Source organism: Carassius carassius, chromosome 41, assembly GCF_963082965.1.
Source record: "Carassius carassius chromosome 41, fCarCar2.1, whole genome shotgun sequence".
NCBI classification, from domain to species: Eukaryota; Metazoa; Chordata; class Actinopteri; order Cypriniformes; family Cyprinidae; genus Carassius; species Carassius carassius.
In genome coordinates this window covers 6265963-6291601 of record NC_081795.1, presented here as the reverse complement: position 1 = coordinate 6291601, position 25639 = coordinate 6265963, and the positions used below count along the sequence as shown (strand labels likewise).

Here is a 25639-nt window from a genome sequence, read left to right as displayed (position 1 = left end):
CTACAGTATGGTGGAATAAAAATAAAATTCATATTATGAGTAATCAATATGTGTTTTTAAAATAGTAAAAAAATAAATTAGTGGTTATATTGCATTTTCTGGTAATGGTGGAGATGATATTCTTGACATTGTTTAAAAAATAATGTATTAAGTAATAAAAAAATACAGTCTTAATACATTTTAAAATACTACAGTACATTTTTTATTGATTGTATGAGTACATATTTTTCACAAATTATCAATAAATTATAAAAAAAATTGAACTTTATAAAAAAAAAAAAATTAAATATTAAACTGTCTAGTGTAGTTTGTCTATCTATATAATATTTTATATTTTATATTGTAATTACTTAATTTACATTTTCATATTATGATTAAAAATGCCCTTAGAAAATATACATATCATTTATTTATTTTTAACTTGCTTCTTTAATTATGATATATACAAATACGCCCTATCCCCTGATGATGGTGTATTTAGGCCCTATAATCTTTAAGTTATCGTAAAGTAAATATATATTTGTATCTCTTAATTACATGTACATTTTTCATTAATACATTAAAAAGGTTTTTCAGCTTCAGATCAAGTTTTAGGAATCCTTAACAATGCAATCCCACATCTTCATCTAATTTTAGAGAATAAAAGATTGACAGAAGCCTCAAAGACACACCTGAGGGCAAAGGAGAGTTATCAGCGCATTAACTCACTGTAAACCCCTCAGACACGCTGGCGAGCTTACAGACTGAGATGACAGCCAAAACAGTGGGAGATAAGGTGCAGTGTTGGTGAAGTGTTTGGTGTTAACACAGAGATAGAGAGTGAGTGGTACCTGCTGTTAAACCTTTCTGGATGTTTCTCTCGCATAATGTGGAATCGATGAGCAATGGATTCATCCTGCAAAATCCTTTTATGCACACCGATACACCATCATCGCTGTTTCATGAGCTTCTGACAATGGTTCGTTAGGAGCCTTTGACGTATTACACTCGTGCATCAGATTCTCTCTCATCATCCTCTGTGCATCTGGGTCTTAAAATCTTGAATTTGTCAAAACAGCTGTGTGAAGATGAAAAGACGACAGATTGAGGATTGTATTGAATAGTTTCATGATGGTTTTATCATGGATCATTAGCTATAAACAAAAGCCCTGCGTCAGACACGTCGCAGACAGAGACGTGTTGATTTTAAAGCCAGATGAATGTATTTTAAAACCAGACAAAACTCTGACGACAAAACCAAAATTCCTCCCCCCACACCGAGCACCAATTATGGGCCCGGTCGCCCTTCCACACGACTGGAAACATGTTTGAGCTCCATGTATATGTATGTGTGTTAACAGATAAGGTGTTTGTGATTCTTCGCTGGGGTTCTAGCCAACGATGATGAGTATTGACAAGAGGACTTAACACGTGGCTCAGGCTAATTAATCACACACACACAAACAGGATGCTGCGGCTCTGGCAGGTACTCTGACATCCGGGGGTTAGAGGTTCAGATGCACTTGCGTATGCTCTGTTTGCATGTACTTTGTGTACTGTAAATGTTTTGTTGCTATGGTGATGTATAGAAATGGTGGTTGGAATGTAAAGAGATTACATGTCCTGATTGAGAAATGTAAATTCTGAAGGCCTGATCATTTGTAAGAACGAAGAGGATAAGCACAACAAACATGACACTTTTATAATTAGTTTCAAGCTATATTTTTTTGACATTATGAAGATGTTGCATATTCACAATACCCTTTCTGATAATTAGACACAAACCATTAAAATAAAAACATCTACAAAACACAGGAAAATGGAATGAATATTAAAAAACATACTTAAGCATCCCACTTTAACAGTATTCTACCTACACAGGTTTTATACTTTACATTTTTGATAAAAAGGCTTAAAAAACTCTCACCATACGTTATCAATTATTATTATGAAAAAATTGGCTTACTAACAAAATTTTTGATAATACTTTTTCTACTAAGGTAAAGTATAAGATGTTTTACAGTCACTTACCTTTTCTTTAGTAGATAGTTTACAGGGCTAAGGACTATAATTTTTAGATTGTTTGATTTAAAACATTATTCAAATGCCTAGTGACCTTTTGATGCCAGTTCTGTTGAATCATCAAAGCAAATTCTATCAATGTTATTTTTGGAGTAGAGCCAGAGGTATTGCTGATAACTAAAACTAATCATAAAATAAATGAATAAAAAGTCAAAATACATAAATACATAAATAAAGTTGTCATTTCTCATTTTCATTTAGTTTAAGTTGAAGTAATACAACTAATAAAAATGATCAAATACAAAACAATTACAAAAAAAAGGAAAGGAAAGGGAAAATGTAAAAAATTAAATATTCAAAATATTAGCAAAGGCTATAATAGTATACTAAAATAACAGTATGAAGAGAAATGTTCCACAAACAGGTCATTTCCACCTGACTAGGTATATTTGCGTGAACTTGTGCTCAAACAGAGATTAAAAAACTTGCTGAAACTTTCTTCTTCCTCCAAGAGGGCCTCCCTCTCTTTCCCACGAGCCCCAAACACACTGTTAGGACCATTTGTGAATCCAGCCCCTCCAATGAAACCACCTCCACACAGAAGACCCCCTGCTAGCTCACTGCTGAAAAAATTCCAGTGTAAGCCAAAAAAATCAATTCCTATACTGTTGACATCTTTTAAACCTGCTGTTATTTTCAGAGCGTAGGGAGGCCCGGGGTCCCACCAGGCTCGGTTTTCTTCAACGCAGAACAAGAAGAAAGGTAAAATGACAGGGATATCTAAAAGATTGCATTGCTCTTTTCTTACAAACTGCACATTAAATAAAAACATGAGAGCAAAGGCACAGTCTCCCCTCGGGCTGGCTCAAGGAGCTTTCAGAGACGTCATCGTATCCGGCGTCCATGAGCGAGAGAGCAGATTTCCTTTCATTGACTCTAAAGTCAAAGTTTCAGCAGTCAGTCACTCGCTATCTTTCATCTGCCATTGTCCACCCCACCCCGATAATTACTACTGCAAAACTCTCGTGCCCAAATTAATAAAGGGACATGTGTAATGTTCTTTCATAGTTAACCATTTAGTCCAATTACGGCTTGTCCAGGCAGATGATGTGCCTTCAGCGGGAGAGTAATGACTTTGACATGAGCGCAGGGTCATTAGGAAACAGACTACATTATCTTAGGCGATCCTGTGTGATTAGGGACTGTCTCTAGATTCTGGCTCTGACTGAAATGATAACACCTCCTGTCTAACTGAGAGGGATATTTCAACTTCGGTATTTAAATGGTACCTAATTACCCAAAATATCACTTGACAGTGTGATCAGTCAACGAGACAAGCGTTAATATGAAGAACAGCTTTGATTTGAGATTTTTTTGTTTATGCGTTTCATTTGTTTTAGCAGTCTTGTTGGTCTTTGGGTTTAAATTTGACTAATTTTTTGAAAAAGTAATACGCTCTATTTCTTCTAAGCTATTTATCAGCTCATGACTATGAGAAAAACGTTTTTTTTTTTTATTGCTAGTTTTCACTTTGACTGGGTTTCTTAGTTTTAAAGTCATAAATTGGAGCATAAAGTCATAAAATAAACATGTTTTTCCTTTAGAAAAGGTAATTTTTCAGACCCTACTGGCAGATGTGTATTCTTGCTTTAAACTCACTTCATTTTGATGAATGTCTTTGTGTTCCTTTCCATTTATTCCTTTAATTTTCTTTACTTGGTCTTAAAAAGTCTTAAATTTACTTCCACAAAAGTTGCAGAAACCCTATACTTTATATGAACTATCACTCTTATATAAAATGGTGATATTTTCAGTTTATCCTTTTAGAAAGTGGGTAAGCCAAATAAATAATTTTACAAATATGGGCAATAGTGCACATTCTGAGTTCATGTTAATTTAGACCTAAAAGTTAAAGTTTTTTAGAAGCCATGACACTGATACTGATGTAAACGTCTTAAATGACCCCTTTCTATTCAAATGTTCTTGCACCATCTTGTCTGGCGACAGCTGCATTTGTTGGCTGTTAAGTTCCTAGAGTTCATATACATAATTACGGAAGACATTGTTTTTCATTTGCATAATCTGCAAAGTAATTATGAGCACGACTTGCTCTGTAATCTCTATTGGTTTTCAGTTGTTTTCAAAAGGAATTTGTGTTTTCTTGTAAAATGTGATAGGAAAAATATCACTTGATCCCACTGAGATTTGCACTTCTCTTTAATCCAAGCAAACAACTACATTTGTCAATAACACATTGAAAATGTTATTTCATTAACACAGTACTGCATATACTGGAGCTAAATGATTAATAAGACAAGAGATCTATCTATCAAGAAATTAATTTGTATATATATATATATATATATATATATATATATATATATATATATATATATATATATATATATATATATATATATATATATATATATATATATATATATATATGTTTATCACTCTGTCTGTCTACTATCTATCTATCTATCTATCTATCTATCTATCTATCTATCTAGCTATCTAGCTATCTATCTAGCTATCTAGCTATCTAGCTATCACAGGCTTGTTTTATTGAACATGGGACTGAATGTTTCATGAATCAATACTTAAAGTCATCAATTCCCTTATTAACAAGATGACATTGACTAACATTTGTCCAAGCATGTCTCCCTCATTACAATTTCCTTTTTTAAGATGTGTACAAATCTTAAATAAAACAGAGCCGTCAAACCTGTAAATGTCAATTACCATATTTCCCCTGACATTTCTGGATAATGGCTGACATGCAGTCGCCGTAATAAGCATCATTAGATTTCAGTCGGCCCGAGATGCATCAACACACAACGTGTTTGATTACCGTTCGGTAAGAGCCGTGTAACGTCTACGGCATATTTCATTGTCAACTGGCAAGCTTGGCTCCTCACCACAGTGATGAGGGACAGCTTTGTTAATGTAATAGATGCTCTTGGCATTTCAAAAAGCACTCAGCCCTCTTGATTAGCTCATTTAGTCATATTACTTAGGAGTCTTATACACTTCTTCATTCATAAACTCCACTCACAGTCATCACATACTGTATCACGGTTAATAGACCAGACTAGCACACCGGCCAGATGCATACTGTATATTCAAGTCTTTCTCTGGAAAGAGTAGAAGTATGTGGATTGTTAAGGAGTCTCAGGGGTCTCTACATCCTCACATACAGACTCACCACGCCAATAGAGAAGTAATTGTTCACAATGCAGTATGGGAGGGGATCTCCTCTTTCATCTTTGTCTACAGGAGTGATGTCAATCTTCCACCTGTCCAACATCACTTCCGTGCTGTTCTCAATGTCCTTCAGAATCTGCAAAAGACATTCTCCAACGTAGCCTGAAACCCAAAGGAGACATTACAAATAACTCTATTGAGATGTTTCGGGATTGAATCAATTGCGCTTCAGCTATTTCTAGACAAGGAACTGACATAATAGTAATATTTTGATTTAAGTAGCTATAAATGAAAAAAAAAAAGTGACAAATACTACAGTGATAATATGTGATAAGTTTCCCAAGAGTGTGGATTTAGGTTTTAGGATTCACACAAAATCTCATTTACAGCATCAATTTAAAATACTGAAATTACTTATTACCTCCACCCCAGGGCAGACACCTTGCATTTCCTGTACTGAGAGGAAGTACACTCACAGGAGGATTCTGTTCAAAGTTGGCTTTATCTAAAAAAAAAAAGAAAAAGAACAGCACTTCATAGAACAATAGGAAAAACAGAACATTCGTGATTCCGCTTTTGTAATGGCAGAGAGGAAAAAATAACTTGTTTTACCTTTGCTCCCAAAAATAAATCAAAAATAAATAAAAAGGACTATTTATGGAAATTCAATGGTGTTATACACACAATATACAGTATATAAAGTCAAAATCTGCTAATGGGGTAATAGTGGAACACAGTTTTAAAAAGTAACTTTTAACTATTGTGTACAAAAGAAGCAACCTTTTTTTGGTTTAAATAAAAGCTTTTTAAAGAGACAATGAAAACGTCTCTAGGTTACGAATGTAACCCTAGTTCCTCGAAAGAACGAGACACTGAGTCGAGCGCTTTGGGGAAACGCCTTTGGAAAGATCAACTCTGAATATCGTGTGCAATCTGTCCAATGGAAGGGTGTGACGTCACAGGCGGAGTGACATAGCGACCAGGAAGCTATAAAGGCACGTGCCACGCAGCTGACTTCAGCTTCGAGTAGGGAAGCAAGCGCCGGCAGGGCTGCCGGGAGTATGGCTCTGCGACGCAACGTCTCGTTCCTTCGAGGAACTTGGGTTACATTCGTAACCTAGAGAAGTTCCTCTTCAGGAACTCGAGCTGTGTCGAGCGCTTTGGGGAACGATGTGCCAACGCTGCCAGACTACCAAGCCCCTGCCAAGTGTGTATCCAGAGAACACAGCTAAGGCAAGAGGAAAGAAGAGCCAGGAGTGACTAGCATATCAAGATTGTAAAATCTGGAAAATGTAGAGGGCGTGGACCCTCCCACAGCGTTGCAGATGTCCAAGAGGGACACACCTGCTAGAAAGGCCTTAGAGGCAGCCATACCCCGAATGGAGTGAGCCTTGGCTCCCAAAAGAAGGGGAAGACCAGAGGACTCATAGGAGACGTTGATAGCCTCGACTATCCAACGACTAAGGGTCTGCTTAGAGGCAGGAAAACCCTTTTTAGGAGGACCGTAGCAAACAAGCAATTTGTCAGATTTTCTCCACAGGGCAGCTCTGTGGACGTATGCATCCAGCGCTCGAACTGGACACATACAGTTTAGCTTCTCCTGGTCTGGCTCCCGAAAGGGAGGAGGGCAGAAGGCCTGCAGTACTATGGGTTGTGGCGTAACAGAGGGAACTTTAGGAACATAACCCGCTCGAGGGTATAAGAATGCTGTGGCCAAACCAGGGGCAAAGTCTAAGTAGGTAGGGGCCACCAAGAGGGCCTGAAGATCTCTAACTCTCTTTAGAGAAGTAATAGCCAGTAATAGGGCAGTCTTAAGGGTCAGATGTCTATCTGAGATATCTTGTATTGGCTCAAATTGAGCTTTACAAGGAGCCTCTAACACCACAATCAAGTCCCACGGGGGAATACGGGACCGTACTGGAGGTCTCAGCCTCAGTGCACCGCGGAGGAAACGTGTAACTAGGGGGTGTCTACCCACTGACTGACCATTGAAAGGGACGTGGTAAGCTGCTATGGCCACCACGTACACCTTTAAGGTGGAGTGAGTTAACCACGCAGAGAGCCTAGCATGGAGAAACTCAAGAACTGTACCAACTGGGCAGTTAACAGGGTCAAGCTGGTGGTCTCCGCACCATGAGGTGAAGAGCTTCCACCTCAGGGCGTACAGTTTCCTCCCATGGAGAGCCGTCGAGGAGAGAGATCAGATCTGCGAACCATACTTGGCCCGGCCTTGATAGTTTGTAATGGATTCCCCCTCGGGGAAAATCCCTTGGTCTTGAGCCACCATTGCAGGGGTCTCATGTGCAGGAGGCCAAAAGGTATCACGTTGGACGCAGCTGCCATAAGCCCTAACAGTTTCTGAAACTGCTTGACAGTGAGTGACTGGCCTTCTCTGACTCTCTTGTCTGAGGTAAGGATTGACTCGATCCGAGCAGGAAACAGACATGCCTGCATCGTGGTCGAATCCCACACTACGCCTAGATAGGTGGTTCTCCGAACTGGAGAAAGTACACTCTTTTTGGCGTTCAGTCTCAAACCCAGCTCCCCCATATGGGCGAGAACTACATCTCGATGTCGAACCGCCATCTACTCTGATTGAGCTAAAATCAACCAATCGTCGATATAGTTCAGAATGCGGATGCCCTGCATATGGAGGGGTATCAGAGCCGCATCTACACATTTCGTGAACGTGCGGGGTGAGAGTGCAAGGCCGAAGGGAAGTACTCGATATTGGTAGGCTTTGCCCCCGAAAGCGAACCTCAGAAACTTCCTGTGTTGTGGAAGGATGGATATGTGGAAGTATGCATCTTTGAGATCTATTGTGACAAACCAGTCCTCAGATCTGATTTGAGCTACAACCTGTTTGACAGTGAGCATTTTGAACTTCAGTGACATTACTGAGAGGTTTAGATGACGTAAGTCTAAGATCGGATTACCCAATTACCCCATCCTTCTTTGGAACTATGAAATACCGCCTGTAAAACCCGGACTCCCTGTCTGAGGAGGGACCACCTCGATGGCCGCCTTCCTTAATAGGGTATTCACTTCTTGTTCCATCACCAGAGCCTGCTGGGGGCCGACTACTGTAACCCCACTGAACATCGGCAGTGGACGGCCGAACTGAATGCAATAGCCTCTTTCTACTGTGTGCAGGACCCATTGAGATACATTTGGCAGTAGTTTCCATGCTGCTAAAGAATGTACTAAGGGAATCAGTCTCTCGAGACTGACCTCTGGTGTAAGAGTCCCCCGAAGGGGTGGCGAGCATCCCAGCTCCGCTACGTTCGCGGGCGGAAATAACTGGGAGTGGCGCTCGCGGGAGACCGCTGCGCCCTGAAACACTGGCAAGGTTGGCAGACCGGCCTCCAGAGGGCACTGAGGTGAGACGGGCACCGTATAATGAGGTGGACACCGCTCTACCCCAGTGGGGGCTACCCTCTGGGTCACTGCACCTCTGGCGTCAGGACCTCTTTGTCGAGGACTTCCTAGCTTCGATAATTGCACGAAGATCTGACTTGGCTTTGGAAGTCCCCAACTCAGAGCGCTCTGCTTTTGAACTCTGGCGAAGGCTCCCTCCTCGAAGAGAGCCCTCCGGCAAACCACGCATAGACTGTGTGTATCCCCACCCGTAATGTAGCACGGGCAGGGAGGAACACACAATCTACAGCGCAATCTGGAATCGCCCTTCAAATGACGTGTCTTTGCTTTACTTTTTGGCATTATGTTGTTTATTGGACAGACAACAGTAAATAAGACTCACAAGACAGACTTTAGACATGCACACACAGAGCGCTTGCTGAAAGACAAGAAGCTGAAGTCAGCTGCGTGGCACGTGCCTTTATAGCTTCCTGGTCGCTACGTCACCCCGCCTGTGACGTCACGCCCTTCCATTGGACAGATTGCACACGATATTCAGAGTTGATCTTGCCAAAGGAGTTTCCCCAAAGCACTCGACACAGCTTGAGTTACTGAAGAGGAACTACTTTATGCATTAAAAACCATTAAAAAAATGTCTTAATGTAAAAAAGTCAAACATTCCCTGAGCATCTTGTAATATATTTAAGCCATGAAATAAACTTCCGTAAAAAAATAATGAACTACGCAAAAAGCATTTTGAACATCTCCAGAAGATTCTCTAATACCCCCCAAAAATTACTTTCTATTGGATTACCTTACAAACCATCTGAACATCACAACATCAATGTCTGTCAAAAAATAACATGCACAATATAATGTAGTATTCACGAGAAGCAGAGGTTCAGTGAGTACACATACTTCCTGGAAAGCCCACAATTCCAGATGTTTTGACAGAAGGAGAAAATAGCTGCTTAAAGGGTTAGTTCACCCAATAATCAAAATTATGTCATTAATAACTCACCCTCATGTCGTTCCAAACCCCTAAGACCTCCGTTTATCTTCGGAACACAGTTTAAGATATTTTAGATTTAGTCCGAGAGCTCTCAGTTCCTCCATTGAAACTGTGTGCACGGTCTACTGTCAATGTCCAGAAAGGTAAGAAAAACATCATCAAAGTAGCCCATGTGACATCAGAGGGTCAGTTAGTATTTTTGGGCATCGAAAATACATTTTGGTCCAAAAATAGCAAAAACTACGACTTTATTCATCATTGTCTTCTCTTCCGTGTCTGTTGTGAGAGAGTTCAAAACACAACAGTTTAGTGATATCCGGTTCACGAACGAATCATTCGATGTAACCAGATCTTTTTGAACCAGTTCACAAAATCGAACTGAATCGTTTTAAACGGTTCGCGTCTCCAATAAGCATTAATCCACAAATGACTTAAGCTGTTAACTTTTTTAACGTGGCTGACCCTCCCTCTGAGTTAAAACAAACCAATATCCCGGAGTAATTCTTGTACTCAAATGGTACACTGACTGAACTGCTGTGAAGAGAGAACTGAAGATGAACACCTAGCCTAGCCAGATAACGAACAAAAGATTGACTCGTTCTCGAGTCAAGAATCATTTCTGTCAGACGCATCCGATTCGAGAACCGAGGAGCTGATGATACTGCGCATGTGTGATTCAGTGTGAAGCAGACTGACACACAGAGCGTCTGAACCGAACTGATTCTTTTGGTGATTGATTCTGAACTGATTCTGTGCTAATGGTATGAGCGCGGGTAAACCGAAGGCTTGAATCAAGGGCAATCATCGCCAATGACGCCATTACGTCGAGCGCAAAAGAACCGGTGAACTGTTTTCTTCAACCGGTTTATTGAATCGACAGCAGTTCAGTCAGTGTACCATTTGAGTACATGAATTACTCCGGGATATTGGTTTGTTTTAACTCAGAGGGAGTGTCAGCCACATGACAATAGTTAATGGAGTCGCAAACCGTTTAAAACGATTCAGTTCGATTTGGTGAACTGGTTCAAGAATATCCGGTTACATCGAATGATTCATTCGCGAACCGGATATCACAAATTGCTTTGTTTTGAACTCTCTCACAACAGACACGTAAGAGAAGACAATGCTGAATAAAGTCGTAATTTTTGCTATTTTTGGACCAAAATGTATTTTTGATGCTTCAAAAAATTCTAACTGACCCTCTGATGTCACATGGACTACTTTGATGATGTTTTTCTTACCTTTCTGGACATGGACAGTAGACCGTGCACACAGTTTCAATAGAGGGACTGATAACTCTCGGACTAAATCTAAAATATCTTAAACTGTGTTCCGAAGATGATCGGAGGTCTTACAGGTTTCGAACTACATGAAGGTGAGTTATTAATTACATAATTTTGATTATTGGGTGAACTAACCCTTTAAGCATGCTGTCTGTCAGAGACTCTAATGTACGTAACAAATAACACACAAAAAAGTTATAAAAGTTATTTTAAAATCAAGGCAATTATCAAAGTTTGATAAATTGCTGTTTAATTTTACAACAACAACAGAAAAAGATATTTAAAAGATAAAGACAGTAATATTTACATGCTTTGAGCCATATACATACACACTATACAGAGTACAGTATGCAGTGGTAGGCAATGTCAAAACTACAGTGGTTCTTTTCTAATACACTCCTCTGAAAGCATCCAATCTATTACTCCGCCTTTGTTTAGATTGATTAAAAAAATAGAAGCACTTTTTGACACAAATAAAGAACTAAATGAGGATGTAGTCATCAAAAAAAAAAAAAAAAAAAAAAAAAATTCACATGCGGAGACTATTTTTCAGATATAAGTAATATGCCATTTGTTGAAGAAAGATAATCATCCTATTTGCCCTGAAAATACAGGCACGAATGTAATAGCTTTTGTTCTGTGAAAGATAAGTATTTGACTATTTCAACAAATATAACAAAATCACTTTTGTACAAAAGAAAATCTGAAAAAAAAAAAAAAAAACAAAAAAAAAAAACAAGAAAAGTCTTTTTGCAGTATTTCCTCAAGATGTCTTTATGTTATGAAATTTACTTTAGCTTGCTGTTTTCCTTAAATCTAACATAAAAACTTCCTGGCTTTAATTTACAACATGGCAAAATTATGGAAGCCCTGATCCACATGACTCAAACTATTAATTGCTCAAAGAAATGCCAAAGCATACAAACAAGTACTAAATGAACATCTTACTATCTATCTATTTTACTGTACTAGATGTTTATGAACAAATTGTTTGTTTAAATCACAAATGCAAATCCATCTTCTGGAAAGCCAAGCCTGTTCAGAAACTAATCAGATCTACCAAGACAATGCTCATTGGAGCCCCTTCCGTTCCTTAACTATAATAAAGCTCTAACTGCATGACCTTACATGGTAGAATGTTGCACAAAATAAAACTCTCAATTACTTTACTTATTAGGACATGCAGGCTTGGCAAATCATATTAGACAGCAAAAACAGACAACCAATCACATGAAAAAAGCAACTTTGAGTATGAAGAAACAAACACTCAATTTGCTCTAATTGTGTTAGCCGGGACTGTAATTGACAGACAGCCCAGAGCTATGGCTAACAGTCACCTTGACAAAGCAATGTCACATTATCATCACATGACTACACCAAGCTCATGTGATGTGACTTTGAACACCAACAGAGAAATGTCAATACTTAGGCTACACCTGACTTTAAAGGCCATAATCAAGTTTCAAAAACAAACTGGCCGACAAGGTCACTAAATGGTGTCTGGAGAGCATCACTCAGTGGGTGCATTTATAAAATCATAATAATCTATAAAAAAAATTATCAGAGGCCAAGATGAAACAGAAATCATCCGTTCAAAAAATTTCTATACTGGGAAATATTCAGTGGAGTAAAAACTGTGCCAATCTAACTCTATGCATCGATATTCAAATTTGATTTTTGAATCGTGAATCATTTGTTTTGAACCACTGAATCCACTGAATTAACTGAGATTTGATTGAAAAATATACACTACAGCCAAAAAAGTTTTGGGTTTGTAAGATTTACATTTTTTTTCAATAAACATTTCTTCTTATTATTATCAATGTTGCAGAGAGCTTATTTCCTTTAACTGCACCTAAGTAGTTTATGTTTCTTCTTTTTTGCCCCAAAACCCATACATGCATTTATAAAAATGCATATAGAATCATATCACTTATTGAATAAAATCAATTAATAAATCAAACCGAATCATACTGAATTTTCCAAAGTTGAATTAAAACCCTACAGTAAGAACCGAGAATGGAATCGATTTAATGTCTACCCAAATATTCACAACCTTGGTTAATTTCCATGGCAACATCCCACAATAACCTTTCCGCTTTCTTTATTGCTCTTTAAAATTCCATTTTCAAAATATAGTCTCATTGAATATTGTCACAACCCTCATGGCATGCACACTTAACTCAAAAGTGACCACACAGCTGGCATACTAATAGCAAATTCAGTCAGTGATCACAGAGCCTCATGGTTGCATGCATTTGATTGACACCAGCCATGGTATGTGTGATCACACAAGGCCCTGAGAGTGGCAACACTAACATGAATCTATTTTTACCAGCTGACTGTCAGTACTACAGACTTCCAGAACCTAGCTGTGTTCTCTGCAGTGTTTGTGATAGCAGATCTAACCCTTTAATAATGCCTACATTTACAGCTAACATACAGAGCGAGATTGTCATGCATGAATTAGTGCACATTATTATCAAGCAGTGTCTGCATACACAATATATTGTTAACATCGGACTGTCGTAACTCTCATGATCATAAAGCGGGAATGTGGCACAGCAATACTAGAATGCTAGACAGCAGGGAGCTAAATGCTTCTGTTAAAATTATAAGAGAAAAGCCTCTCTGGAGTGAGTCACTCACCCAGGCATGGGGCCGTTCTTGACCAGGTTGTAGACTTGACAAGGGTTCAGGAGGTACTGAAACTTTCGGAAGATCCTAGATAGGGCAGAAGTTTTAAACAAATCAGTGACTAGGAAAAATGAGATTAAATGTCCCTTGCTGTAAAAAGTTTTTTTTGTAATTTGTAAAGAAAAAGACTAAAAACACTAAAAATGCTTACATTACATAATACTCTGTGCAATTTTACTGTAAAATACTGTCAAATGTATGGCTTTGGAATGAAAAACTATGAATTACCATTTAATTAATCATGAAAAAGGACAGTGCAATATGTTCCTGTGTGACACATTACCACCAACTAAGGAGTATGACATTATTACTGTAGCTATTACAAGAAGTTAGCTATACAAGAGATACTGGTCATCATGGCCATCTCATCCAACATTGTCCATCAAGAGGAACTAAATTCTGATACGGATCTTTAGAATGCCAAAAATAGATTTTTAATTGCAACTGATTTGATTAGACCTCATTTATTTAGGTTACCAGAAATGGAACTGAAACTGGAATTGTAACTCAAAGAAGTTTAATCAACAACCTCAAACACATTCAGAGCATTGCTAATTTGACTAAGGCTGCAACTGGTATTTACTGGTGTCAAACAAACTGTACTGATAGATAAATTATGCAAAATTGATACAAACTCTTGAAATGCTGTATGAAAATACTAAAGTGTAACTTTCTTATTAAAATCTAACACCATCTTTTACAGTTCTCAGCTTTCACCTTGTTAGCCTCCACATTTAGTGTTGACGAAAACCAACTACAGGTGAGTTCCTTCCAATGGTGTAATATACAGATTAAAATGATTTAAAAACAACAACAACAACAAAAAAACAACAAAAAACATTACATGTCCTAACTGTGAAACATTTTGAGTGAATTTAACTTTTAAATTGGCTGTTTTTCCCTAGAGCACAAAAGGTCCTTAAATGAAAAAGTGAAAGTGAAGTGACATTCAGCCAAGTATGGTGACCCATACTCAGAATTTGTGCTCTGCATTTAACCCATCCAAAATGCACACACAGAGCAGTGAACCCACACTGTGAACACACACCCGGAGCAGTGGGCAGCCATTTATGCTGCAGCACCCGGGGAGCAGTTGGGGGTTCGATGCCTTGCTCAAGGGCACCTAAGTCAGGTGGAGGTGGAGAGAGAACTGTACATGCACTCCCCCCACCCACAATTCCTGCCGGACCAGGACTCAAACTCACAACCTTTCGATTGGGAGTCCGACTCTCTAACCATTAGGCCACGACTTCCCACCCAATGGATGAATTTTAAATTCATCCATTTAAATTTATTACGGATACATGTCAAAAAAATGCAAAAATTAATCATTCTTCTACAAAGCTTTTGCTTAATTCTGTAGCTTAACATATCTCTCTTTCACCAGCTGAACCTTTATTTTCATGTCAGCAGTGTGAAAATTCTCTCTCCATTCACACAGAATTATAAACAGAGCTTAACATCACACTGATGTTATTAGTATCTGATCATCTCAAACAGATTTCAGAATAACTCTTCAGTACAAAAAGTCTATGATGCACTACCCATGAAAACCCATGTCATGTGACCAGCAGACCTCAGTTATCAGCTCCATATTTAGCCCTTAAAAAATAATTAATAATTCCTTACATTTATATAGCGCTTTTCTAGGCACTCAAAGCGCTTTACATAGTCTGGGGGTATCTCCTCATCCACCACCAGTGTGTAGCATCCACCTGGATGATGCGACGGCAGCCATAGTGCGCCAGAACGCCCACCACACACCAGCTTACTGGTGGAGAGGAGACAGAGTGATGAAGCCAATCAGTGGATATGGGGCCAATGGGCGAATTTAGGCAGGATGCCGAGGTCACATCTCTACTCTTTTCGAAAGACATCCTGGGATTTTTACTGAGAGTCAGGACCTCGGTTTAACGTCTCATCCGAAGGACGGATGATAGTCTTTGACCATGAGTCACTTTTCTGCATGGATGCATGATGATTGTGGGGTTTTGGAGCGCACTATGCACGTACAAACTAATCCAGAGAGTGTGAGTCGTCTTCCGGTGGACAGTGACACAGATGAAGCATTTAAAACAGGACCCTTCGAAACAATCCTAGCAGGCCCAGGTGAATTAATGAGCCGACCCGTCCGGTGACGAGTGATCCATTACTTCCTCTAATTATAAATAATAATCCTAATTATTACACTGGTTAGCCGCCGCCAGCCAAGATGGATGACCTAGGACATGATTTATCTTTTTTTGTTCTGTCATTACTATGCTCAGAAACACCCAATCACAGCGGGTCACTGCAGCCTAACTGTTGCCTAGAAGTGTGATTCTGAGATAGAGTTGTATTGGGCAAAACTTAGCTGAGGAATAATAACTAGGAAGTTCATCATTAACATTATGTTAGTGGACTTTGTTATTTATATAATTTTATTGTAGTTTAATTAGTAATGAACAATGCAGATTATATCAAATCTGTGGCAAATCAGTTGATTATTTTAAATTATACGCATTAGTTGATATGGAAACTGTTAAATGTAATCTTTAGCAAAAAAAAAAAAGATGAAGAAGATTCATTATTTTTGAAAACCACATGCAAAAATTCACCTGTAGCATTAAAATAACTGCTTTTAGTTGTTTTTTATTTTTAATTATTATATTTTTTAAATATTTATTTAGACAAAACAGTTCAGAATTTGAATAATTAATATTATTTATATCATCAGCCATATTAAATAAATGCAAATAAATAATAACACATAAAAAACACATAATAAAATAAAAATAGAATATTTAATATCAGTGCATCCCTAATTAAACTGTCATTTAAATCACTTTTTTTCTCTACATTAGTTCATTTTAAATGGTGTGTAAACAAAAAACATAACACAAAATATATATATTTAAATTCAATATTTTAGATGCAGTACAGTATGAGACACCACAGAACATGTCTACTTCCCAGATGTACAGTATTTCACATCATCAACCTGAAAAAAAAAAATCTGGTATTTCGTCTAACAGAATTACAACTATTAGATTCACTAAAGCACTGTGTTATTTCATTTGATTCTGTCTGCAGGAAATGGATTTCCTGTTTTCCTTAATATCCAACAATAAGTGTGTGTCGGTCACCTGTAGCCCCAGTCCATCCACTGATACTGAATTGGTCCTTTGTATTTTCCCCCGGCCTCCTGATTGGCATGAGTCTTTTCTCAGAATGACAGGTCACATGTACATGGTCTAAATGAGCTAAGCTTTACATAACAACTGAATTCCAAAATAACATACAAAAAAAAAGAGATATTACCAGTACAACATGGCATAATGTGTTTGGAGGAATTATGTCACTTTCAGGTTTGACATGTGAAGCACACTTGTTGTGTAACTGCAAGACAGAGCAGAACCTTAATTTAAAACAAGTTGGATGATTCATCAATATTATTTATACAGACTGATGTTACCTGTAAAAAAGTTTATTACAAAGTAAATAAATGCCAAAAACTGAATTCTGAATACTGATAAACTCACAGTAATCTGGCTCCAGACGCAGTAAAGGCCTGTTAGACCCTTGTAACACTTGATGGTTTTGTGACACTTATCACACTTGCTTGGACAGTTTCCCTCAACCCAGAAATGATGCATAATCTATTTAATAAAGGCTTTTGTTAATATGTAAAAATGCAAATAAATGCATAGAGGGAGAGAGAAAGAAAGAAAGAAAGAAAGAAAGAACAGATATAACAAATGTGCATAAGCTTTTATTAGGACTCATTATTGGTGTAGAATAGGTTAATCATATAATTAGCAATGCTTAGAGAAAGAATTTCTTTTTAATTTGATTAGCTGAAAAGAAGCCCTTGGTCTGAGCCCCGTAAAGTATTGGTGATCCAATCGTGCTGGTTTTTAAACACTACAATTCGACACACCTCTGTTTTTCTTAGATTTGACGTATATTTTGATGCAGGACAGTGGGGCTCGAGTCACACATCTCTCGTGAACGGTGTACTTACAGACTATAAAACAGACATACAGTAAATTAATTCACCATGTAAAGAAATTTGATTGCTGATTTATTCATATAGTTTTTTTTTTATCTTAAAAACACATATTACTTCACCAAAGTACAAAAACAAACAAAAAATTAAATACAAACATTTGAAATTCAGTTGTCTTATTATGACCTTGAAACCATCTTCAGTTCTTTAAATGTCAATGTATAAAGATTAGACATTTAATACACCTTAATTATATTCCAAATGAAATTAATTGGATGGTCTTGGTTTGCTGTGAACAGAAGTAACTGTTGGTTAATATAATAAATGTTGTGAGGTCTGGTGCTGGACATACAGGAGCAGCAGAGGTTTTGCTTTCCCAATCCAATCAACATATTTAGACAGGTTACAGTATGACGGTTTACTGAAGTGCTTCGGTCTCCAAACATGCTGCCCGTCATCCTTTACATTCTGCAATACAGAAAGAGTGTGGAAAAACAAGCATAATAGCAAGAGAATAAGAGGAAGTCCTGGAATCCTGCTGGGAGAATGCAAAAGTTGAAAAGAAAGGAATATGTCTTGAAAAGTGTAAAATATGCATCGTTAAAAATCTGGATGACGCAAAATAAATCAGCCACCAGACCACTAATGCAGCTGACAAAGCATTTAAAATGAGTCAGGGACTCCATCTAGTGGGCAAACAGAGTATAAAATCACAATTTATCACTGATGCGTTCGTATCTGCTCTTCTGCCTTGGATAAATGGATAGATGTACATACAGATGGACAAGATGGACAGATGAACATATTGGACATACATATATAAATATTATAATGCTTAACTGATATCCACAGTTTCAAGTCCCAGCAGCACTAGCAGAGGAATAGTGGTCAGGCCACCCTGGACACACTCTTCAAGAGAAACCATCCCATTATGGCCATTACGGTCTGATAATTGAATTGCTCTGTATTCTTCAAAAATAAAAATAATATCTATGGAAAGAACATCCCAGTTCAGTGCAATCTCAGCTTTCTGTGAGTCATTATAAAGTGGGTGTCGCCATGCAGATTAGCCAATGGCAGCATCTCTCCAGAAGACAATTCAATCAAGTTCAGCACAATTAAACCAAAACTAGCCCATCTCTAATGTGTTGCATTCAAACAGTTTATTCTTTCTTGCATAATAGTGTCTCAGAGGCAGTATTAGACCTCAGCAAGAGGTTATCAGCATCTGAGCAGCCCACAGTAACATGTTTCTAAACTAGCAGCCTGGAATTACAATCAGAAAACCATTAAGAGATGTTACAAAAAAATGCCAGTAGATGGAAGCACAGCCTCGTGTTTCTCTATTATGGAAACCAATTATGGAACCAAACGGGAAACCTAACCAATAAAGAGCTTCTTCCACATTATAAAGGACTCGTAAGTGTACTGTAAGTTACTTTGAATAAATCTAACAGTCAATTAGAAGGAATGGTAACATATAGTACACTCTCAGAGAAAAAGGTACAAAAGCTGTCACTGGGGCCTTTTCACAGGTACCTTTTCAAAAGGCACACCTTTGTACCTAAAGAGTCCATACTGGATACAGCTTTTGAACCTTTTTTTTCTGAGTGTAAGTGATCTTAAATTCAAGTTTGACTTCTGGTCCAGCCTACGAGAGATTCGTATGAGGATGTCACCTTCGGTGGCTAGCTGCTTCGCTTCATAAGTTTTAGACCTTGTAAACCACAATTAAGTTGTGTTTAACTGTTAATACGTCACTTTTTGAAATCACTGGGAAATAATGAAGAGATTAAATCGGTATTGTTACACTAGCTTTAGCTTTAGTAGTGTTCTGGGAGAAAACAGTATTTTTTTTATGCTTTTGAAGAAAGATGCTCAACAAGGCTGTGTTTATTTGATCAAAATGTATTACAGTATTAGTTTTGGTAGTTCAAACTGACTTCACAAATGTTTTCTCTAAATAAAGTAACATAAGCCCTATTCGGACGGGACTAGTTTTACAGGGGGTCGTTAGAGTGGTGGTTTCTTGATATGACAGTATATTACATATATATAGTATAAATATATATTTTTTTAAATACGTTTGAATAAAGGTTGATCAACGTCTGTGAACGGGCAGATTTAAATTACTCATGTTTCACGTAACTGTATTTACGTAACTGTATTTCCCTACTTTTCAGGACGGGAGTAGCAACAAAGGTTTAACATCTGATTCGTCATATACACACCCTACTTGTAAGTGTAACACTACTGACACCTAGTGGTTAAATACATTCCGTCACAACATTAACAATGTCTTGTGTGAAGTGTTCGTTCTTGTGTTAAAACAGCCTTTGTCGTGTATCCTGGATGCTCACGCGAGCCTGTGAAATTAGGCACTTTAAACTTTAAAATAATTAAAGCCACATAGGTCAAAATAAGCATTGTGAAGCTATATTTATAATAATCATTTATATTTAATTTGTGTTTCAGGGCAGTTTGTGAAGACAGAGAGATGTTGTGACGACCAGGACAGTTCCTCCTACCACACCAGACTCTGCTGTATCTGGATGCTTGTCCACTAGCAGTGGGAATTTAACCATTTCAGAGAAGATTTTTCAAGGACACCCTCAGAATTACAACAGATTTTAAGGGTTAAAATTATTGTGGGTGGGAGTATAATGAACAAAATATGATTGTTTTATTTATTTATTTTGTAAATGGTCCCCATTTTTTAAATAATATATTTGTTTAATAATACAGCACAATATAGGGCTTAGTTGCACCAGGTCAGGAAAAAACACATCTGTGTACAAGATACATTTTACTATTACTTTTAGAAATAGTTTAAATACTGATAAATAAAACAAATGTTAAGAAATTCTGGACAAATACTTCATCCAATGCAATTTGGTTTTAGGAAAAATTACTCGACCGAAATGGCTACTTGCTATTTTGTTAAAAAAAAATCAAATCAAAACTAGACAGTGGGAGTGCTGTAGGAGCAGTTTTTCTGGATTTAAAAAAAAGCTTTCGATACAGTAAATCATAATGTTCTTCTTTCTAAGTTGTCAAACTTTAATTTTTCTGATGATGCTATGAAATGGATGGAGCCCTATCTCACCATGAGAAAACAAAGCACCAGAGTTGGGAATAAAATGTCATCATTCAGTAGCTGTTCTGTTGGCGTCCCGCAAGGCTCAGTCTTAGGCCCTTTGTTATTCAGTCTATATGTTAACGATCTACCACCAGCATGTCCTCAAGTAGACACCCAAATATATGCAGATGACACGGTCATTCTGGCACATGGAAGAGACCGATATGAAGTGGCAACCAAATTAACTGCAGCAATGGCAAAAATTGCCACCCGGCTCTCTGAGTCTTGCATGACGCTAAACGTCAGTAAAACTGCGTGTATGTATTTTTATATAAGGAAAAATGAAAATCAGCCAGATGTTGTTGTAAATGGGGAAAAAATCCAGATTGTGTCACATTTTAAATATCTGTTAGTTACTCTTGATTCACAGTTGTCTTTTAAGAAACATATAAAGCAGGTTTGTACTGTTAAATTTTATTTAAGAAATTTTAGACACATTCGTTATCAGTTACCTCTAGATGCTGCTAAATTGTATATGCACTCAATGATTTTCTTACATTTTACATACTGCATCACAAGTTGGTCCCAAACCGGAAAAACTATACTTGCTCCACTACAAACGCTATATAAACAAACTCTCAAAGTATTAGATAAAAAGCCATCAGGTTATCACTACTGCAATATTATCCAAAAGCACAAACTCTTGACTTTTGATAATTTTATGTGCTTTACCAATGTTTGTGTAGTTTACAGAGTAATTAATAATCTGTCTGCGCCCCCATTAAAGAAGTTCATATTATTGCTCTCAGATAGTCGGAGAACAACCAGGGCAAACAGTAGAGGTCACTGTGCCATACAGCACAGACGAACTGAGTTTGGTAGATCAGCCTTCTCTATCAGAGCCTCTAAGTACTGGAATTCAGTCCCAAATGAGATTAGAGACATCAGTACATTTACTTGTTTTAAATATAAAATAAAATTATGGCTAAAATCGATACAATCATGTAAAACTCACTTTTTGTCGTATTCTAACATTGTATTGTTGTGTCTATTAATATTGCACTTTATTTTGTTCTGTTGTTTTGTTTTATTGGGTTTTTTAAGAATGTGAAACTTTGTTGTCTGAAAGACTACTTGCGTGATGACGTTTTATGGTATATTTATATGTGATTGTTAATCGCATGTTACCTCGTCCTGCCCAGGGACTACAGATGAAATTTAGCTTGTAGCTAATTCTGGTATGGCTGAGTGCCATACACTGTCCCTGTTAAATAAACAAATAAATAAATAAATAAATGTATAAAATAAACAAATTCTAGTGCCATTAGTTACAAGCAGTATTTCTTTTGTTAAATAAAGAAAACAAACAAAATGGACTTGCTATCTCAGTTTCTGTAAACCTCATTCTGAAATGTAGAAAACGCAGTGGTACAGACAATACCACTGTGTACAGACAGACTTGTCACACAGACATGAGAACTATACTTATAGAAACCTGTAAGTGCCCGCTTTTAAGTGTTTACGTTTTGCTTAGGCTTTTTTAAATGAAATGCATTATATAAGTTTCTAATTCAGCACATCTCAAAAGATTAAAAAAGAGACTGGTAGTCCGGAAAATATGGTATAAATTATTTTGTGGACCCTTTTGATTTGGTCCTGAACCCCAGATTGAAAACCTTTGCATTGTTGCATATTTAGTTTTTTATTATGCATTATTGCATTATTATGCATGTAGATAATATTCGGGCACATGAACACTTGACTATTACATGAATAAAGAATACCATCTTTAAGAATTTTATGTTAATTGCAGTTGAAATATAAATGAAAAAGTTTAAAAAGTTCAGCTTCAACAGGTGAACTTAATGTGTGGACCCAACTAAACTAAGTTGGTTATTAGTTGTTAATTGTTATCCACTGAATAATGAGTAAAATTTATTTTATTTTAATGGTTTTTATGTGAACACACTGTTTCTGTAAGTTTATTGACAAGTACAAAAAGAAATCGCATTTACATAGACATGAGATTTAATTGAATGCAGCCTAAGAATGTCTATTTTGTTCAGAAACAGTATAATTTACGTCTAAATGAGAACTTATAAGATGTCCATAATGACCACATCTGAATTAAATTTTAAACTTGTAGAGACATCCTGTGGACGTCGATATTGGACGTCCAAAAGACGTCCAAAAAAGATGTCATAAAAACTTTCATTCTGGCTCTTCAGTGACGTCATTTCACAGTCCGACAAAGACGTTGAAAATATGTCCTCTGGACGTACTTTTGCTCAGTGGGCCTGTCTGTCTGTTATGGAGGGAATTGGTTTGGGGCCTTTTTTGCAGAAACTGAGGAAGAGATACTGACAACTCATCAGCAAGTTCACTGTCTAGGAAGGTCTCCATGAAGATCTCGAAACCTCAAAGTCAATTTCCTGCTAAATTGACTGTGATTCACCCCGTTACTCGGTTAATATTTCATACTGACCAAATAAAGTGCAGGCCGTAAACCATAAAATGACAATTTACCAAACCGACTTTTTGTCTTATACCAAATCACTATGGTAGCTAGCTACATTGCCAATCGCCATAGACGTAAACTTGGAGAAGGCTTTAAAAAGTCTTTGATTTCCGCCAAGAGACACATTTTTGCCACATTTCCTTTAGTCTTTAAAGTGAATTTTACTGCACAAATGTAAATCTCACTCAAACCAGGCGACAAAAGGTGGCAAACCTATGTACACATTCAGTTATATTCATAACTATGTACTGTAGGTAAGTTATCAATTATCAAGAATACCATTATGATGTTGTTTATGAGATAGCTAGCTAACGTTAGCTTAAACAGTTATGACAGTGTTTAGTTGTGGGTTTATCTGTCTAGCTGTCTCTGCGGAGAGAATGAGAAAACTGTCAATCATCTTGTGATGTTTACAAAACTTATCTTGTGTAATATACTCTATCTTTTATTTCTCATTTCAAGTATTTATATAATTTTCAGCAGTCATCACACCAGTCATTAGTGTCACATGATCCTTCCGAATTCATTATAATATGTAGATTTGGTGTTCAAGAAACTATTATCAATGCTGAAAAAGTTGTTCCTCTTAATATTTTTGTGGAAACTGATCATTTTTCAGAATTATTTGATGAATAGAAATGTGTCCTTACTGAATACATATATTAAGGAAATAAAATAAAAAATACAAACCTCCAATTATCAGCCACATTTTTGGCTTAACATCCAATTTATCATATTATTTAAGATACATATTATAGAATAAAAGTAAATACCTTGTTAAAAGTGAGATATTAGTCTATATACCTTATGAAATTAAATAATCTATAAGGGGATCAAGTATGCATTTTCAGTTATAAGGATGCAATGATAAACTGATAATTATTTTCATATTATAGCCAAAAACCGATTCGATGTTAAAGGATGGCAAAGGTAATCTAGATATCGTCAATATCAATTGCCACAGATATTTTCGTGAGCACTTCCTACGAGAGCAGGAAGTGCCTGAGGCAAGTGTCTTTTCTGAAAGATAATCTGTATTTATGAATAAAAGTGCCTGCCATGTCAAGAACACAAAACAAACTCTTCTCAGCGTTACCTCAGGCTACGAAAAATGGATGATCTTGGCCTCATCTTGACCTTAACCCACATTCAAAATGACTTTTACACAAAGCTCACCATTAAAATACCCACATAAACTCACAAACGTACAAATTACGTAACGCACGAAACATTAAATACAACAGTGTTTGTTCAACCCTGTCACCATCGGTCTGCAATACAGCCTGTAGTGGCAATGTGAATACAGTCAAGAGCTCCATCATGTTGTCACTGGTAACAGACTGAACACAGTTCCCTCTCTCCTTCCACTCACTTGATGCTTCTCAAAGTCAACAGCAGCGATTCAACAGGCATGTTATGTGTTTCCCCCCTCTCTTCTAAGAGAGCCACTGTGTTTGTATCTATGAGCATGAGAGAGGAGCGCTGGAGAGAGGGAGAGTGATCTACTCACCTGCATAAATAAATACATCTGCAGAACAAATTAACCACATTTAGAAATATTTGTATAATTTCGTTGAATATTTTTTAAAGATTTGTTTGTTCTATGAAATATTAAGAACAAATTAAAAAATTTTATGAATATGCAGAATAAATGTTACTTTTTTTTTTTTACAAAGATTATACCATTGAAAAAAACAAAAACAAATTAACTACATTTAGAATTATGTAGAATCAATTTTTAAATAGTTTTTTTTTTCTTCAGTTTTAGCAGCGGTTATTCCAGTTTTTGGTGTCACATACATAATCCTTCAGAAATTATTTTAGTATATATATATATATATATATATATGTGTGTATTTTTTTTCTGAAAACAATTTAAATTTGCTTGCTGAATGAAAACATTAATCAAAAAAATATCTTAACGGCCCCAAAATGATGTACATTGGCCAGATTTTTTTATAACAAATTTTTGTTATTGTACACCTAAACTATAAATGTACACATCAAAAATCCTTACCACTAAGAATTTTTTTATTTTTAGGGGTAAAATGACTTACATACCCTTTGCGTAGGTCTAAACTTCTTGGATGTTATGCATGGTATAGCTGGTTCATTTATTTTGTTTACATCCGAGAACTAATTCACGAAATGACTGACAGCTTTCTGCATCTCTTCTATTTCCCTAAATAACTCACAAACACATTTGTAATATAACTGAAACATAACATTCTATAAAACTGTTCAAACATTGTTTAAAATTTCTTCTTTTGTATTCCACAAGAAAGAAAGAAAGTCAAACAGATTTGGAACAACATGAGGATGAGTAAATGATGACAAAATTCAATTTTTTGAGTGAACTATCCCTTTCCGTTAACCAGTACAATGTCTGAATATACTGTGTGCATCACTTTTCAATAAATAGCTGTTTGGAAGCCATTAGCAAATTACTGACAAAAGTGTAAACATCTAGTTGGAAAACGCAACCTAAACGCCTCAT

The 25639-nt window shown here is 36.8% G+C and overlaps 1 pseudogene; it reads right to left on the bottom strand.

The window, feature by feature from the left end:
- Positions 1-19122, bottom strand: part of LOC132123029 (diacylglycerol kinase beta-like) — a 34401-nt pseudogene extending 15279 nt beyond the window's left edge.
- Between the last annotated feature and the right edge of the window lie 6517 nt (positions 19123-25639).